The sequence below is a fragment of the Pinus tabuliformis genome, chromosome 3_1, assembly GCF_031772625.1.
Source record: "Pinus tabuliformis cultivar Carrire ecotype Pingquan chromosome 3_1, CPIR1, whole genome shotgun sequence".
Lineage (NCBI taxonomy): Eukaryota > Viridiplantae > Streptophyta > Pinopsida > Pinales > Pinaceae > Pinus > Pinus tabuliformis.
This window is the reverse complement of record NC_142301.1, coordinates 209,338,499-209,357,358: the sequence shown is the minus strand read 5'-3', so window position 1 is coordinate 209,357,358 and position 18,860 is coordinate 209,338,499.

Sequence of the window (18,860 nt, the reverse complement as noted above, 5' to 3'; positions counted from 1 at the left end):
ACATAGTTGGATCTCCTTCCATGTCCAATTGGTGACAATGAACTTTGTACAGTGAATAGTAGTAGCAGTAGTACTAGTGAAATGAGTAGTCCCTGTACATATGATGTGTGGAAAATGTACTTTGACATATCCAAGGCATAGGAGGGCTCTGGAGCTGGTTGTGTTTTAATAGACCCACTGCAGAGAAAACACTTGATCTCTAGTTTCTTGGAATTTGAGTTCATGAATAAAACTACAGAGTATGAAGCACCTGTCTTGGGCTTACATTAGGCCATTGTCCTTGTTAGTGTCAATATTTGCATATTGTCATCAATGATCAAAAATACTCTTTTCATATCATATTAGGGTCCCATTCTGAAATTTTTGTCATTCCACTAGGTCATTATGCAAAAATTTGGTCACTCAAGGTTGAATTAGGGTTTCCTTTACTCCTTTTAGAAATTTACCCCTTGCTGGCTCATTTGAACCTTGCTGAGTATCCATTATCTATAAGTTAATGACATCATGCCATCACATCTATCGTGTCATCTTGAAATTCAATCCTTCAAGGTCTCATTAGGTATTTTATGGTTTTTCACGGTTTCATTAGGTCATTAGGGTTTCCAAAGTTCCAATAAAACTCTATTCCATTGCATAAGACTGGAAAGTAAAGGGTGATCAAATAACATCTTTGCACCATGTGAAGATGATTTGTAAAGAGAAATTATTCTTATTTAATCATGTAATTTTATGTTCACTATATGTAATAACTGTTGTTCCTAAACTGCCAACTCAATCTCTATATGCCAACTTCATTAAAGAAAATTCAAATTCAAAGAGTTCTCAAAGACCATCAAAAGATCAATTTGTCATAGGAAATAGTCAAGTGAAAGGCTAATGTTTCAAAAAGTTAAGTGAATGCTAAAGGGAGTTGTCTTTTCCCAAGGGTATCCAAATCATCATTTTCCACAAGCACTAAACCCTAATTTCCTCTCTCATTGAGCTAGAGTTGGCTATGGAATCAGAGACATCTGAGCAAAGGAGGACTAAGGGAGGTCATTTTAGCAATTATGAGTCCATTCCAACTCATAAACATCATGTCTCCATCATTTTTCAAGAAGTCATTCCAAGGGACAAATTATTTGCTACACATAGGGCCAGTTTTGCTTCAAATTTTGTTTCCAACCAAACAGAGATGCATTTTACACAAGTGAGAGCATTGTTTATCCATAATATCCCAAGGATAAAAAAAATCCTTTCGCTTTTACATAGGTGTTATGTTTTTGGAGAAATGTCGAAAATACAGTTGCTACAAGAGAGTTACTGCACTTTTGGAGCGACCTTGGAAAAATTAATTATTCGCCTAGTAGGATTGTCCAAATGACTTTCTTGATGAGTCAAATGATAACTAAACAAAAATATATTTCCAATGATCTATCATGAGCTCAATTTGGAGTTGAGGAAGAGCTCCAAATGTTTCTTTCACGATCACACTTCATTTTCTCACCCTCATTCTGCACTTTTTGACCAGTCTCGGGAGAATCTAGTTTTGGATGGTCACATAAAGTCTATTTTGCAAAATAAAGTTATATATGGAAACTAGATAGGACAAGCTTTCTAATGAGCTATCCTGGGCTCAATATGGACACCGAGAACGCAGTCAAAATCAACCTGCCAATTGGAGGGTGCATTTTGACCTTGGAGGGCTTGTTTGACCAGAGTGCTGCTCGTTTGCTGAAATTTCTGTGCATTTCCTAAGGGAGCTGCGTGCTTGTAAAGAGAGGGTGCATTTGACCATATTTCTATGCGTTTGCCCAGAAACTTCTAGAGGTATCCCAGAGAGCACAACATCCTCTCCAAACTTCAAAATGTGTCACCAACATGCTCTAGCACCACAAGTAGGTTGAAATCACATCACTTCTCTCCTCCACAGTTGATTTATATGGTGTTTCATTGTGTTTTGGTGTCTTACTAAATTCAAAACCCTAGTAACATAATCCGATCCCCAAATTCCATTTCCTAGCTTCCCACTACCATTCCTACATTTCAAAACTACCCCTTGCCACCTCCCTCATATCACAAATCCCCATTTCCATCTCCTCAATTTCCTCACACCATTCCATACTCTCTACACCTACATTCCATTTCATCACCTCCCTAGGGTTTGACTACAAATACTCAAAGCTACAAAAATGAAGATTGAAGCCTTGACTAAGAAAGAGGAGAAAAGGAGGCTAGACATTCTTGCCAAGGAATCACTCCATGCCTCAAACATATGATCAGCCACCAGCCCACCAATTTTGACAAGTTTTGAAAAAAAAATTGTAACTTGTGAATTACTGTGTTCTTTGAGGCATTTTTAACACAGTCAAAAGGTCAAACGCGCTGCGCTCTTTTTTGGGGAATCTGATGAGAAAAATGTTAGCATATTTGGATTCAAAGTGATGAGGACATGCACCTTGTGAATTTGCTAAGAATTTGGAGACAACAGGTCAGTCAGAAAGGTAAAAAACCACCAAAACGCCACCTTTCTGCCTCATTTCTGGCTTGGGCGTTGTGCGTTTACCAGTCTTGGGAGGTTGAGTTTTTGATAAGGAAAATGAGATCCAAATTAAAAACTGAAGACATTCGTAGAAAGTAGATTTGAAGGGCTTTCCAACAAGCCATCTTGGAGCAAATTTGGACACATGGAAGGCAACCAAAAGCAGCCCTGAACTTCGAGGGCGCATTTGAGAGTCAGCCCAGATTTTCACTGCTTGTCTCCAAATTTATTTTCACCTATGGGAAATTGATGTTTTACTCATGTAATTGATAAGGATGTTGTAATTATCATGTTTTTACTGTTACCTAGGGTAAATTCATTAGGTAAATCAATCAAATTAGGTGTAATCAATTAGTTCATTTAAGATAGGAATGAGTCACTTGGACTATCCTACAAGTCAGCTATTAGTTCAGATTTTTGTGTAATATCTTCCTCACCTCATGCATTCGACTTCTAAGGATGAGGGGAAGTGGTTTTCATGTCTATTTAGTCCCTTTCTTCACCATAGAGAAAGGTTGGACTCTCTTGGATGTTGTAATAGCTTTCAGACTTTGGCATGGAATATATTGGATGAAGTTGTAGCTATTTTGGTTAGATTCTTGTGGCATGGTATTTTGATCTTGTTTCTTCTTTAGTTTCATATGTGTGAATGTTTTTTTCCTTTCTTAATCCATTTCACTCTAATTATGTTTGATTTTCAAGGTGTGATAAGCAGAATTCATCTTTGTATGCTCTGGTTTGGGAAAATCATTATAGATCGTTTCATTTCTTCAATTTAAAGAGAATTCATGTCCCTCATGCTCTTTTTAGAATCTCACTAGTCTAAACCATCTCATCACTATACTACAAAGTTTAAAGTACCTTGCCTACCTTTCCCTATCAAATGACTGTAATTTTGATTCACTTTGCCCTGACCTAGTTCATTCTATGAGCTAATGCACTCATCCTTGTGACTATCCAACCAAATCAAATCAAACAACCTTCTGCACTTTACATATAGTCTAAAACCCTAATCTATCTAGCCCTCTTGGCTGTGATCCTTTGGAAAGATCCCTCTCCAGCTTGGTAGGGCTAGCTACCAAGTCAAAAGATTGGTCTGTGGTTACCTCAGCTGGACTCTTCCTCAGCCTTGGAGATGTGGAGGAGTGCTAACAAACATCAAAGTTGTTGTTCTAAAAGTGGTAAGTGACTCCAAAATCATGGTGCATCAGGTACATAACACTATACATTGTGTGTCGCCTCATCTTAAGAGTTATAAACAAGATGTATGGTGACTCATCTCTCATTTCCAAGCGTTCAGTATTATTTCTATACCAAGAACGCATAATGCAGCCGTAGATGCCTTGGTAAATGCTGCTACTAAGGTGTTACCTTTAAGGGAGGGCTTTTTAATTGAAATGTTTTATAAACCATCTGTCCCAAATCATATAACTAACTTATGCATTTTTTATGACTATTAACAGATACTGTACTTTATGGCAAATGCTGACGTATTTAAAGACATAGCAATTGATGTGGACGAGCACGAATAGACACTACAGGATGCAACCAATGCAAGTAAAGGCAAACACATCTCTAAGGGTGTGGTATCACTGGAAAATCTATATGATTTGCAGAACTACTTCTAGGGACCTGCTATTGCCAAAACCCACAATTCTACATTGTCGCATGAGAAAATCAACTTGGGAACTAAGAAAGATCCAAAATATGTCAATCTCGGTACTTCCTAAACACCAAAAGACTAGCAAGCCTTCATCTTCTTATTCAAGTAGTAGCATGATGTCTTCGTGTGGACATATGATGAACTCAAGACTTATGCCATGCAAATGATCCATGATGTGATACCAATCAAGGAAGGGGTGAAGTCATTTCAACAAAAACTGAGGAAAGTTCACCCAACACTTGTGCCCCTCATACTAAAGCAGTTGAGAAACCTATTGGATGCTCGGATCATCTAAAAGGGGTGAAATTCAACATAGGTATGAAACTTGGTCCCTGTGAGAAAGAAGTCAAGGGAATCTTCCTATGTGTACTTTTATGCAATCTTAATCGTGCCTCAGACGAGGATAACTACCCTGATTCATCCATGGAAAAAATATTGTAAACAGTATTGGGGGGCCGAAATGTTTTCTTTTCTTGATGGATTCTCAAGTTACAACTAGGTTTTGGTAGCAAAGCCTAACAGACTAAAAACTACATTCTGGACAAAGTGGGGCACGTTCGCATTTCAACGAATGTTGTTTGGGCTGGTCAATGTCGGTGCGACATTCCACCAAGTGATGGACATCGCCTTTCATGGACTTATTGGAAAAATTGTAGTGGTCTACCTTAATGATGTGACAATATTTCCCAAACAGAGTTTAAACTGCTTGCGCCATCTGGAGAAGATTTTTGAGCGATGCCGTAAATGCAGGATATCCTTGAATCAAAAGAAGAGTATCTTTGTAGTGTTTGAAGGTAACCTCCTGGGACACATCATAGCTAAGAGTGGGATCAAGGTGCAACCAGATAAGTTTAGGACAATCACACAAATTCCATACCTAGTGAACAAGAAAGCCACGCAGTCTTTCTTGGGGAAGGTCAAATTCCTCTAAAAATTAATCTCTGACTATGCTCAAATTGTTAAACCAATACAAAAGATGATCAAGAAGGATACAGTTTATAAATGGGATAAGATGGAAAGGTACGCGTTTTACTGTATCAAGCAAGTTATATGAGAAGCACCTGCATTGTACAATCTAGACTTCGGTAAAGACTTCTTTCTCTACACTTTTGATTCTGACACCTCTCTTGCTACTGTACTTACTCAAAAGGATGAGTTGAACAATGAATGACCTATCTCCTTCATGAGTGAAAGATTGCAAGGACCAGAGCTCAATTACCCCACCATGGCAAAATAGGATTATGTAGTGTATAAGGCGGTAAAGCACTTCAGACCTTATCTGTTAAAAAAACATTTTATTATTTTTGTTCTACACCCAACAATCAGATCACTGCATGTTCAACAAGATTTGGGTGAAAGGTGGACAAAATGGATGACTAGATTATAGGAATATGATCTTGACATCAATCTGTTTCACACCATCAAGGGTCATGGTCTTTGCAAATTAGCAGTAGAAGCAGTTAACACAAAAGAGGAATAAGAAGAGATCGCAAGATGGGAGAAAGAGATTGAAATGTACAATGTTAAGTGAACCTCCACTAATTTGGACATAAACTCTTGGTACACGGATGTGCACCAATAGCTTGATTATGGAATAATTCCTTCTCACTTCTCTATGTGAAAGAAGAGGGCACTCCGACTTAAAGCATTGTCATATTAGTTGGTGCATGGGGTGTTGTTCAGGAAGCATCATAATGGAGTATTACTTAGGTGTTTGGAGGCACACAATTCAAAAAAGGTTTTGCATGATCTCCATGACATACCATCCAGAAGAAACTTCGTAGGAAACACTACAACACATAAGGTTATGCGGGCCAATAAACATTTTCCTACATTATTCAAAGGTTCCCATGCTTATGCCAACAAGTGTCCGGTCTATCAAAGGTGTGCTGATAGAAATCAGATGTCAGCAGCCTCGTTGCAACATGTTGTAGTGGAAGAACCCTTTCAACAGTGAGGCTTAGATATCATTGGGGAAATTTTCCCTCACTCATCAAAGAAACACCACTATATTCTAACTACTACAAAATATTTCACATTGTAGACAGAGGCAATTTTGCTAAAACAGGTGAATGGTCATGAAGTCATCAACTTTTTACAGCAAAACATCATCTCTAGGTTTGGCATTCCTACGTCACTTTTTTTTTGACAATGCAACATATTTATCATCATTAAGACTTTATGATTTTGCATTGGAAAATCAAATTAAATTGAAACATTTAGCTAATTATTATTTTCATGGGAATGGTCTTGCTGAATCCACAAATAAGAACCTCATCTGTATCATCAAAAAAACCATATTCTCTGAACAACAAAATTGGCACTTTGCTTTGGTAAATGTCTTATGGGCTGAACGAGTCACACATAAACCTTCTCTGAACACCTCCCCTTACTTCTTGGTATATGGAAAAGAAGCCATCTTCCTGCCTAAAATCTACTTTCCCGCTCTCTAATTGTCCCATGAATCCCAAGGCAAGCCATGTCTTCTAGTTCAGCATAGGATGGACCCTTTGCATAAACTGCAGGAAGAAAGGTTGAAAGCAAAATAAAAAATTTCACTTCAGCAAAGTTTTAACAAGAGGTGGTTTGATAGAAAGTTTGCAGGGAAAAATAGCTTTAGTGTGGGTGACTTATTCCTAAACTGGGATAAAGCCCACGAGGACAAATGAAAACACACTAACTTTCACTGCGTGTGGATTGGTCCATACAGAGTCCACGAAAAGCTTGGCCAACACACATATTGTCTTCAATCACTTGATGGAGAGATTGAATCTCTCCCTCTTAATGACCAAGACTTAAAGAAATATTTTCAATGAAGATCTCGGGCTATGCCCTGCACTATGTAGATAGCCTTTTGTTGTTCGATGTTTATGTCTTTCTTTTAGTTTTGTGTTGTTTTTTCATTTGAATAAATGTTGTTCCTGACTACGTTGCGACTTCTAAGTGTGTGTGTGGTTGAAGTTTAAAGAGTCTTGTGACACTACAACATTTGGCTGGCCTTATGTCTATCTTCCTTGTGTTGGTTGCATCTTTTGGCTGATGAAGTTCTTTCATAAAATATGATCTGTCTGTAAAGAGAGTTTTGGTCCAACCATGAACCCATGTCTAGTCTAGAAACTTCATGCCTATACTCAGTTTTTTGCTTTGGTGTTTTCAAGCCTATCCAACTAGTATAAATGGAGAAGGGGAAAAATATAAATGATCAAACTTAAATCAGAGGTCTTTATATGCTTCTCTTAAGGAAAAACCTCTCCTGCTCTCAATAAGTTGGGATCCCTATTCCACCCCAAAAAAATTAAGTGTTGATGCACTATTCTCTTTAAATAAATAAATAAAGGTGAAAGAAGGGAAGATCTTCCTAAATGGATAGGTGAAGAAAGAAACTCCACTGGGGTATCATCTAGGCTCGATGGTAATAGAGAAATGTTTGTGTTCTTGCATGACTCCATCGGGGTACTATCCAGGCCTTCTAACAGTGAAGCAACACCATAGATGAAAAACTATACTCAGAAAATCAATCTTATGCTCGCAAGCTAAACTACCCTTCCCAACTCGAAACATTATGATTATGTTGAATCTTATGTTTTGTTCAACTGAGAAGGTGTAGAGGGAACCATATCTTCCCATGGGGAATTTGGGGAAGCTAAAGTAATTAGCACGATGAATCAATACTCCCTAAAGGACTGAGGCCCTACACAGAAGAATCTAACCAAGACAGAGAAACTGGAATGCAACTAGTGTGTCACCAAGTGTTGTAGTTGCTACAATAGCCTCAAAAATTTTGGCTTGCACTCAAATTTTAGAGCCTTCCTTGGTATTTTTGATGATTGTTGCAAAAACTTAAGCTCATTTCATGATATTTCCCCAAGTTCTTTTAACCCTTTCACTCATTAGACTAATTGTCATATTTTGGAATGTTTGAGTGTCATGTCATGTTTGCAAATCTTTTCTAGTGGTTTCAAAGATTGGTATTTGTGTATACAAGTAGTCCTATTGATGTAAACACCTTTCACACTCATACACAAATTCTTTAGCACTGTCGTACAAGTGTCATCAAAGTCATCCTAAAGTCTATCTCAAGTGTCACACTTGTCGCTTCTTGTCATGAGACAGTCACATAGAGGGTAATTATTTGTTTTCTACTCCTATGGTATATGTTGTTGTGTTGCTGAAGTATGCTAAGTGTGTGATCATAGTTCAAGTCTGTCATGAGTCTATATTCCTACAACACAACCATTTTTGGAAAATATTCCAAACCGAGCAACTCAGCTTCACTGGGCCCCGACTGAGCTATGCACTGCGCCGTCTTAGCACTCATTGATGTGACCTTGCTTCCTAGAATTGCGCAATGAAAAATTACTATCCTCTAGGGCTATTTTACTGTGCAATCCCAGAGCCCTGCAACCTTCCTTGACCTCTAGAATTATGCAATTGTGCCTCCTAGTCTACCTTGAATTACACACTTCGCACTTTCAGTCCTAAAAATTTTCACTTGCCTACAGGAACCATGCAATCCACAGAGAGTCCAGCCTCTAGAAATGTGCAGATGTGTCTTCTAGTGTCCTTCCCTGATTCATAGCTCACTGCTCTCAAGAACTGCAAATATTTGTCCTCCATGAATCTTTGCTGCTTAGTCCCCCTTCCCTCTGAAAACTATGCAGAACTGACCTCTTAGGGCCTCATCCTGCATCATCCACTGCTTGCTTGAACTGCGTAATCCTGAACCTCAATGGCCACTGTGCAATTTTCCTCCGCAGTGGGGACTACGCTAAAAAGTTCATCAATTAAGCCTAATTTGTGCTCTGTGTACTCTCAATGATTAAGCTCTCTCCCTATCACTTAGAACTCTGCAATGTGCAGTTACTGTGCCCTTTCTCCCAGACTATCACTTGTACTGGGCTCAATCCATGGATAATAATGCATCATCTTAGACTAGGGAGTTTTCAGATTGACGTCCTCTGGTCATGAGTGAATTTCAGGAACAGGTATACTATCAAGTCATGGCGAGATGATGAAGAAGTAAAAGAATGAGGGAAGCATTCCTAAAGACTCACTTATAGATGAACAAACTAGTGGACCTACCAAGAGAAAACAAAGGGACACAAGTTTGCAACCACTTTCCAAGACTGAAGATCATTGAAGACCACACATAACCAAGCTATGCGGAGCAGAAGAGAAAGCATATCGAAGAACACATCTATCACTTAGCAACAACAATGCCTTGACATTGCCACATCATTAATCTAGTCCATGTCAGCAGTGTCATGTCAAGTTGTGTCATGATTTTTCATATGCCACATCACTATTATGGGCCATATATATTGTAAATCAAATGTATTGTAAAGTGGAAGTCGAATGGACACACATAAATATGAAGGTTCATGTAAGTTGAAAATTCATCAGAAGTTGAACAATCATGAGGGTAGTCAAAGAGTCACAAGGGGTAAGCATCAACCCTTGGTTATATATACCCCCTCATTGTATGAGCAAAGGAATTTTCACCTTGGCTACTCGTGCAAGGCATTAGAAAGACCAACTAGTTCTTTGAGGAGCAAGGTGTGGCTCTAATGTCCCACTACTGGGAATAGTGATGTACAATGTAAATATGTGTCTTTGAGCTTTTTCTTAATAATAGAAGCCTTTTAAGTTCAACATGTTCTTCATGCATGACTTATGAATGTTTGTAAGACTATTTAGTGGACGTTTGTATTCCATGTTTTCTTTCACATCTACTAAGATAGTTGAACTATTTGAGTTATTTTAGTGCTTATCTTGTTGACAATGTGTTGTAATGATTGGTATTGTTGTCCCATCCTTGTGGAATATTCCGTAGGATAATAGATAGATATTTCCTTTCTTATTGGTTAAAATGACCATCACATCCATTGTGGACTATTTTGGTTGATGTTAGAGGGTTCTTTCCTTGTTTATTGATTGAAATGACTAACGTGTCCACTATGGACTATCCCGCTAGATGCTAAATAGGTCCTTCTAGTTCATGTGTGTGTCTTCCTGGGTGGTACTATTACCTCTCATTTAGAGGCTCACTTGTCTCCCCCCTTTTGCATTAAGAGAACCTAGAAAAATTTGTCTTGCACACTCATTAGGCACACTCTCCTTGCTTTTCAAAGATACTATTGCATCACTCTCCTGTGCTAATAGCTAGAGATAAGGAAAATCTTTAAGGATTTGGCAACCAGGCATTTATACCTAATGGGACTCCTATAGCAAATGGTGTGAGGTCTCATTGGGACTTCATATCGAGGAGATCCCGTGAATGTTAGTAGGTCCAGCACTGTCAACACCTTACTTTTCCAAATTACTAAATTCTTTTCCTGTTCAGACTGCTGTAATGTATTGTCTCCCTTTTCTTCATAAATACCTTTCCACAGATCAATCAAAACAAGTGTATTTTTGACCTTTCCTTACCACTCTTGATAATTTTTATTTCTAGAAAGGACAGCACTAACTAAAGAAACCAATGAATTCATAATTGTAGAAGTACCTGGCAACAAAAAAAAATAGGTTATCTTTAATTCAATTTAATTCATAGGATGAAGAATTGACATTAAAAACCATTAAAAACCCAGGCTTCATGCTAACTCAACCACAATTTATTTCATCCTTGAAAGCCCATAATAAATATGATTACGACTATAAATTATTTGTTCACCAATTTACAGATCAATGGAACACCATGTCTTTATTAGATTCCTTTAAAAATGTTCCTCCATTGACTTTAAATATAACCCATGGTAATCAATATAATTTAGATCTTTGTTAATATTGTAACTTGTAACCTCATATTATTAAAATTTCCTCTCTTAAATTTGATGCTCAAAAAATATGTTTAGAGGGACCTTTTCCAAAGAATACCATATTGGCTTTCGAAGTTGTCTCTTCACAAACGGACTTTGAATAAAATCAAACTCAACTTCAATAAATATATATTTAAGACAACCATATACACTCACAAGGATTCCATCCATTCTATGTCAGTTCTGGATCTTTGTCCACCTTTCCCTGTCTCTGCACACACTCTGGGTGGGTGTCTCGGTCTCCGAATCTAGATCCTTTGGTAGTTTTGAGGATTTGGACTACACACAATCTCCTTCTCTGGTTCTGCGTGCACATAGTTTCCTTATCTGTTTTTGTACAGTCTCCTTATGCGCCAAGTAGTTCAGCAAAATTTTATTTTCTGGACAAGCCTAGCCCTCACACACTATGGACCCTCTTCATGACTTCACGACAATCCAACCCTCTTCATAGCTTCACGGTATTGCAAGAACCTCTTCATGACTTCACATCAATGCAATCTTATTCATGGCGGGTTCGTCCGTTTTCGTCCGGGTTCAACACAAATTTACAGGTGTCCCCACAACTTCTCCACCTCGCGTCTGATGCGCCCACATCAAGATTCTTCGACTGTGATAATAGAGTTCAAACCAGGCTTTCTCTAATACTTCAGAACAAAGGATCACCTCCTTTTTTGTGCTCTACCAATCCTCGCGCTTTGATACCACTATCAGACAAGCCCAAAATAACATCAAGATGAATGATATATCTTATTGGTCTAACACAAAATTTATGCAAATAAAAAATAGAGGGAGACAGTGATGTGTGAAAAAATTCTCCATACGGATAAAACTAAAAAATTGACTATTAATAAACTAATCCTAGTAATGTACAATGTCTTGAAGGATTAGTTTAATAGATGTCCACGAGTCAAATAGTTAATATAGAGCAGTTGATCTCCATAAGTGAACATTTTCAAAGAAAACACTTATTTTTTTTGAATCTACAGATGGATTTATTTTCATGGATTTTTTTAGGGTGTTTGATTTATGCATTCCAAAACGTTTTTTACCTGTTTCCAAGAAAACGAATCCAAAAAAATAAAAAATAAAATGTATCCAAAAATACAAACGAAAAGTAAAAAACACCAATGACTATTCCAATGGCATATTTTTGGGCCACTGTAACGAGGTTCTCTATCGAAAAAGAAGATTTTTATTGCCGTGTTTGCTCTGTTAGTGGTATATCAGTGTCGTTTAAGAAAACCCATGATACTGTACAACATTCCCTAAGCTTCAGAATTTGAGAGAAGAATATTCCCGCAAATAGAAATAGATAATGTAACTGACTCTGGTTAGTCATGTTGATTGATTATAGAAGTTCAAAATATTGTAGCTAATGCTGTAGGATGATTCTACTCCCTGTTCACCTCTGAGAATTAATTCCATAATGAAATATTTCTTTATATTCACAACATCCAATCTTCTTTAAATTAATTTTGATTAATGAACGTTTTAGATATCATGTTCTATAATATCCTTTAGTCAGTGTCTAGCAAATCCAAGTGCTAATGTAAGAAACGGTTGGTGTGTATTAAGAATTTAACAAGAGTTTTGAAATAAATGTTGAATTATGCTTAGTTTGGCACTTCGCCCACCTGTTTTAGCTCACTGTGTAGATATTAGACATTTTGTGTAATGTTCATATACATGATTCTTTTACCATGGTTTTAATTTCTCAATGTTGGTGTACATGCACCTAGTTAGCTTTAATTAGCTTGAGTTCAACTCTAGTTCTTGCATGTGATGTGCACTTGGACTTAGTTAACTTGAGGGCTTACATGTTGTGTGCACTTTACTTTAGTTAATTAACTTTGAGTGCTTACATTTGGTTTTCACTTGGCTTTAGTCAGTTAATTCTAGTGCTTGCCTATGGTGCATGTGTGCATTAACACAACATTTAGCACACATACTTTCAGTTAGCGTTAATTAGTGTTAGTTATTGCATGTACAACTAAGTTTAACTTAGTTTTTTTATGTATTGATTCTAAAACCAATATTGATTAATCAAATTCATTCTCAATTCCAATTTTCTTTTCCAATTCTTGTGAGTTTGTGCAATTATTATTCAGCTAGATCCGTATATGTTCTCTAATAAGTTTACATGGTATCAGAGCTACAAGGGTCTGTTTAAGGTGCATGAACAATATTTTTCATGTTTGAATATCAAGAATTGGAAATTGTTCAAAGATTTTATTTTCATATTAGAATATTGGAGAACTATCACAATTTTTTCTACAACTACAAGGTGGGAGAATGGATTTCCCGTCTTTAGCTATTCTTACTCTGTATAACTACTTCAAATGGAAGCCAAAGACTTTCTTTACCTTAGATGAAAACGATTGTCTTGGATAGTTATGAATACGGAAGATGAACCTAATTCGGCCATTGAAAAATCCAAATACTTCAACAGGATGGATGGGGCTCTTGGTCTTCTATTATGGACAATATCTCTAGCATTGTGTTTCCATATAGGCACATGCACCACTCCGAATGAAGTTTGAACAACCTTGGAGAATTTATTTGGAAAGAAGGATGAGATGCGGGCTCATATTCTCGAAAATTAGTTAAATTCCTTAGATGCAAACAACTTTGAGAACATTCATGATTTTTTATGAAATTCAAGTCATTGCTTCTATAATTATAGGATTGCAAGATCGATAAATCCAAATAGGAAGTTCAATTGATCCTTTCTATTTTTTCTAAATTATGTCATGAATATATTGTTTTTGTTTCTACAATTCATACACTTAGACTTGCAACTTGAGATAAATGGAAAATTCCCAAATTTGATGCATTTATTGAGTCTCTCATTCATGCGAAGGATAAGCTCATGAATATGGGTTCATTAAAGTATTCAAATGCACATGCACTTGCGATGGATGAGAAAGGAATGTCCAAATCAAAACCAAATCAGCAATCCAAAGATAAATGAAATGCAAGAGATCTAGATCCAAGAAAGGGAGGAAATCCAAAACCTCCAGATGATTCTTCCAACTCAAAGGGTAAGAAGGGAGATAAAGGAAAATCCAAGTGTCCTTATTGTAGTAGAGGGTATCACCTTGAATCCTCTTTCATGTAGAAGACTATTGATCTGATGGAAAAGACTCTTTAGCAAAATAATCTTGGTCATCACATTCCATATAGTTCCAAGAAGAAGACAAAGGAAAAACCATTAGAAACAAGGGGTAATGGTCATGTTCTATTTTCCTTTCATTCTACGCTACAAGAATGGATTATTGATTCAGGATCTTCACATTATATGGCTTCTTCAAAGGAATATTTTTCTTCTCTACATGCATACTCAAGTCATATTCTCATGGGGGACAACTCTGTAGTTGAAGCAACTAGACAACGAAGAGTGCAATTCAAAGATGGAAGTTTTGAAAATGGCTTGCATATTGTGAGGCTTTTTGTGAATCTTCTTTCAGTGTATCAGATGACATACACTGGCACTGGAAGAAAAGTGGAATTTACCGTGGATTTTGGGAGCATTTATGATAAGCATACCAATTTGAAGTTTTCATCTGACAAGGTAAATGATCAATCTCACCTGTATACATTTTGTGATTTTTTTCATCTGTTAGATTCTATTTTGCTACTTACACATGCAAATGAAGAAGGAAGGATTTAGCATGAGGGATTTGGGCACTTGAATTTCAGATATATGCAACAACTTAGCAAGCAAGGGATGGTTAACGGATTCTCAACCATTAAATTTTCAAATGGTGTTTGTAATGGATGTGCTCTTAGAAAGCACTACACGACAAGTTCGAGATGGAGCATGCATGGAGAGCCTCTTCAACTTTGGAGCTTGTACATAGTGATCTCATGGGTCCATTTCTAGTACCTTCAATGAGCAAAGAAATATATTGTTCTCATTTATAGATGATTACATGAAATTAGCTTGGTCTTATTTCTTGAAACTCAAGTGAGAAGTTTTTCAACATCTAAAGATTTTCAAAGCACATGTGGAAAATCAGCTTAGAAGACGCATCAAGATCCTCCAAATAAATAATGGGAAGGAATATGTTGACAAAGATATCCAAAATATTTGTAATGAAGTAGGCATACAATTGCAACATACAGTTCCTTACACTCCACAACAAAACAAGGTGGCTGAGAGGAAGAATAGATCTTTGAAAGAGATGGCCAATTTCATGTTGCATGCAAGATATTTTCCATCAAACTTATGGGTTGAAGTTATCAATTGTTCCTCATACATCTAAAATAGATCCCCTCATAAATATGTTACTGGAAAACCACATTTTGAGACTTGGACTTGAATTCAACCTGAAGTCAATCATTTCCGCATTTTTGGATCTTGAGCATGGGCCTGTATTCCTATAGAAGAAGAGAAATGCTTTGCAGCCTTAGAGGAAGGCATGGATGTTTTTTGGATTCTCTAATGAAGTCAAAGGGTACATATTTCTTGATATCAACACTCAAGATATCTTTATTGAAAGGATTGTAAAGTTTGAAGAATATGTTTTTTCATGCACCACCAGATGAACTTTTTACAAATTTTCCCTCAGCACTAATTGATGCATATGCAAATGATACTTCAAACTCGAATTTTGATCTAGATGAGTCTTTTCCTATGACACATATTGGACCACTAGTTGTTGAACATCGAGATAATATTTCCTCATGTAGTTCATAATATCTTGACCACTCTCAGCACAAAAATGGCGCAGCATGAGTGATCTCTTAGATGATCCTACCACTACACCTTAGTTTGTGGAATCTCCACAAGGACTCTTAGGTATGGTTCCATGCATGCCCATGCACACTGTTGTAGCAGCTACAACCACCCTCTAGAATCATGGCTCACATAAGAATTTCAGAGCCTACCTTGCATCCTACGATCGATCATCCTTGGTCACTTATTGGTAACTTGATAATTTCAAGCTCCCCTCCTTGATCCTAAGAGTTATCCATGTTCTCATCTCTATACATCATGTTTAATTTTTGGGCATAGGGGTTGTTGTTTGTCATGCAAAGGGAATGTTGTGTTGCTTCAAGTGAAAGTATGTGTGCATGAGTGGTTGTCATTACATAGACATGTTTCACACTCACTTCACACACTCTTGTCATGAAGGTTGTTGCATCAAGAAAGGTATGTCTTATGTATTCTAGATGGTCTATGTTGTGTCACTAAGTATCCATGTGTGATCACAGTCAAGTCCTATCAATGTTTACATATGTTTCATTGATATCACACTTAGAAATTTTCCCAAGCAACCTAGCCTCATCCAGCTTCCCAGAACTGTGCACTTTGCTTCTGCAACCATCAAGCTTCCTCTCTTGTCTGTTGAAACATCGTAGTGTGTAGAGGCACTAACCTCCCTTTCCTGCCAAAACCCCATAGTGCATAGAGACACAAACCTCCCTTGCCCGTTGAAACCCCATAGCCTGCAGAGACCCTAGCCAACGCTATTCTCCAAAAATGCGCATACCAGTTAGGAAACCATCACAACTCTCCATAAATGTGCAGAGCATTCCAACTGCATTGCACTCAGAAATTGAGTAGAGGTGTCTTCCCAGGACCCCCATCCCGCAACAATGTCCTCTGCCTCAAAATTACACAATTTTTTCCAAGTTTCCCTATTTGTCTTTCATATAGAAACTACACAAATGAGCTCCCAGGGCCTCATTCTAGAAGCCGTCACTGTCTCCTGAAATTGCACAGATATATATCTCAGTGATCATAGGAAATGGTGACATGATGAAATCCCTTCCAAGGAGTTGAGAAGAAGGACAAAGGAACCAAGTAATGGAAAAAATCAGGACCACGTGCAAACGTTGTTGGATGCATGATCATCTTAAGGGTAAGTATGATAAGTAAAGAACACATTTCAAAGTACACCTCGTAGTTGAGCTTGCAGGACTTCTTGTCATTATCATATCATATTGTCCTCAATAACATGTATGTGCACACACACGTAAAGTTATTTTATGTGTTTCTTCTACATGTCTTGCTTCCTTTTGACTTGTTCAACCAACTGTCATCTTCGGCATGTTGATTCCTATGTCATGCTTGCGACCTAGTTCTGGTGATGTTGATGGTTTTGTTTGGGTTTTGTTATTTATGTAAACACATATCACACTCACAAACGATGTTGTAAGTACTGTCATGCAAGCGTTGTCAGGGTCGTCTGAACGACTATCACAACTATCATGCTTATTGCTCACATCTGTCGGTTAGTCTCATTGAATGCATGTTGTCTTGATGATTCAAGGTGTCTTCTCATCAAGTCATGTTGAGTATGTGTTCACAAATTCACACATGTACGAAGTCACTCATTCACACACTTAGTCATTTTGTCGAAACCCTATTGACTGGACCACCCTCCAATAGCCAGACCTCCGCTAAATTGCAATACGTAGTCTCAGCCCTCAGTGATCATGTACTCCTGCCAAAAATTATGCAGAGCTTGAGGTTTTCACCCAGGAAGTCTGCACTATGCAATACTGGAATCAACCCAACTGACTGTCACCCAGAACAAAGCAAAAATTTCTCAGCAAGTCATCCCAAACTGCGCTACCTACAAGAAGATCCGTAGAGCCTCTTGCTAGTCAACTGGAGATTTTGAATGGGTAGTGACCCTGGGCCTCACTCCTCCAAATAATTGCATAGAAGTTGCCAAGCATGCCTTCTTTCGTCATCTGATGAAACTGCATAGACATGTCAGATAAACACCGTTGCATGTCACTGCACTTTGCTAAAAAATTACACAGTTTTCTCAGCCATTCACCCTCTGAGCCGACCTGCTGCTCCTCTTGAAAAATGCATAGTTTTCATGGGAAGTCTCCCAACTTCCTATCATCCTTCTCAACCCAGAAACTGCTCAAGGATGTCTAGCAGGCCAACCTCCTAGCTCTGTGTAGTTTTGGCCAGTAGCCTCCCGTAGCCCACTGCCAGCCTCTTGGGAGAAAATTAGTAGTTTTCACTACCAATCTCCGCTTGCTACCTGCACTGTCTCCCTAGAAAAATTGCGTAGATCTGCCATCCAGCCGAGCCAGATCCCATGGATAGTAACTACTAATCTGAATTACCCATCTCAGCCTCCTAGTGACATCTATGCAGTTTTCATTGATAGTGCCCGAACCATCCATCCTGGCTCGAAATGTGCTTTGCGCAATTCCAGAGCCTTGTCCTCTCTCCTGGTCACCTGCACCCAAACGAGAAAGATAATGGATCATGGTAGACTAGGATACTTATAGATTTGATGTCATCTCATCATGAGTGATTGTAGATACAAGTACATGGATGAGACATGGCGAGACAATGAAAGGGATGAACAAGGAGTGCGTCTTAAGAGACTTGTTCTCGAACGGATGAACACATGAAGCGTACCATGTAGCAAGCAAAGGAGACACATGCACATGCATGAACTATCAAGCAAACACCAAGACCATTGAAGACTTCACACACCTTTCCATGGAAAGGTGAAGCTATGATACACCAAGAGCACTCTCATCACTTAACAACACTGGATCTCGACATGGACACCATCATCAACATGGACATACTAGCACTATCGTGTCAAGTCATGTCATGAGTCATTTCAACCACATCACAACTGTGGGCCATACTGTTGCAATCAATGTACTGTAACATGGAAGTCCAAGAGACCCACATGTAAAGTTAGAGATTCATGTAAAGTTGAAGAGTCATGTAAGTCAAATAGTCATGAGGGAAGTCAAACAATCACAAGGGTCATTTTCACCCTTGGCCATATATACCCCTCATTTGTACATACAAAAGACTTTTCCCCTTGGTTCCTCCGACATAGCCTTGAGAGCCTGTAATATTTTC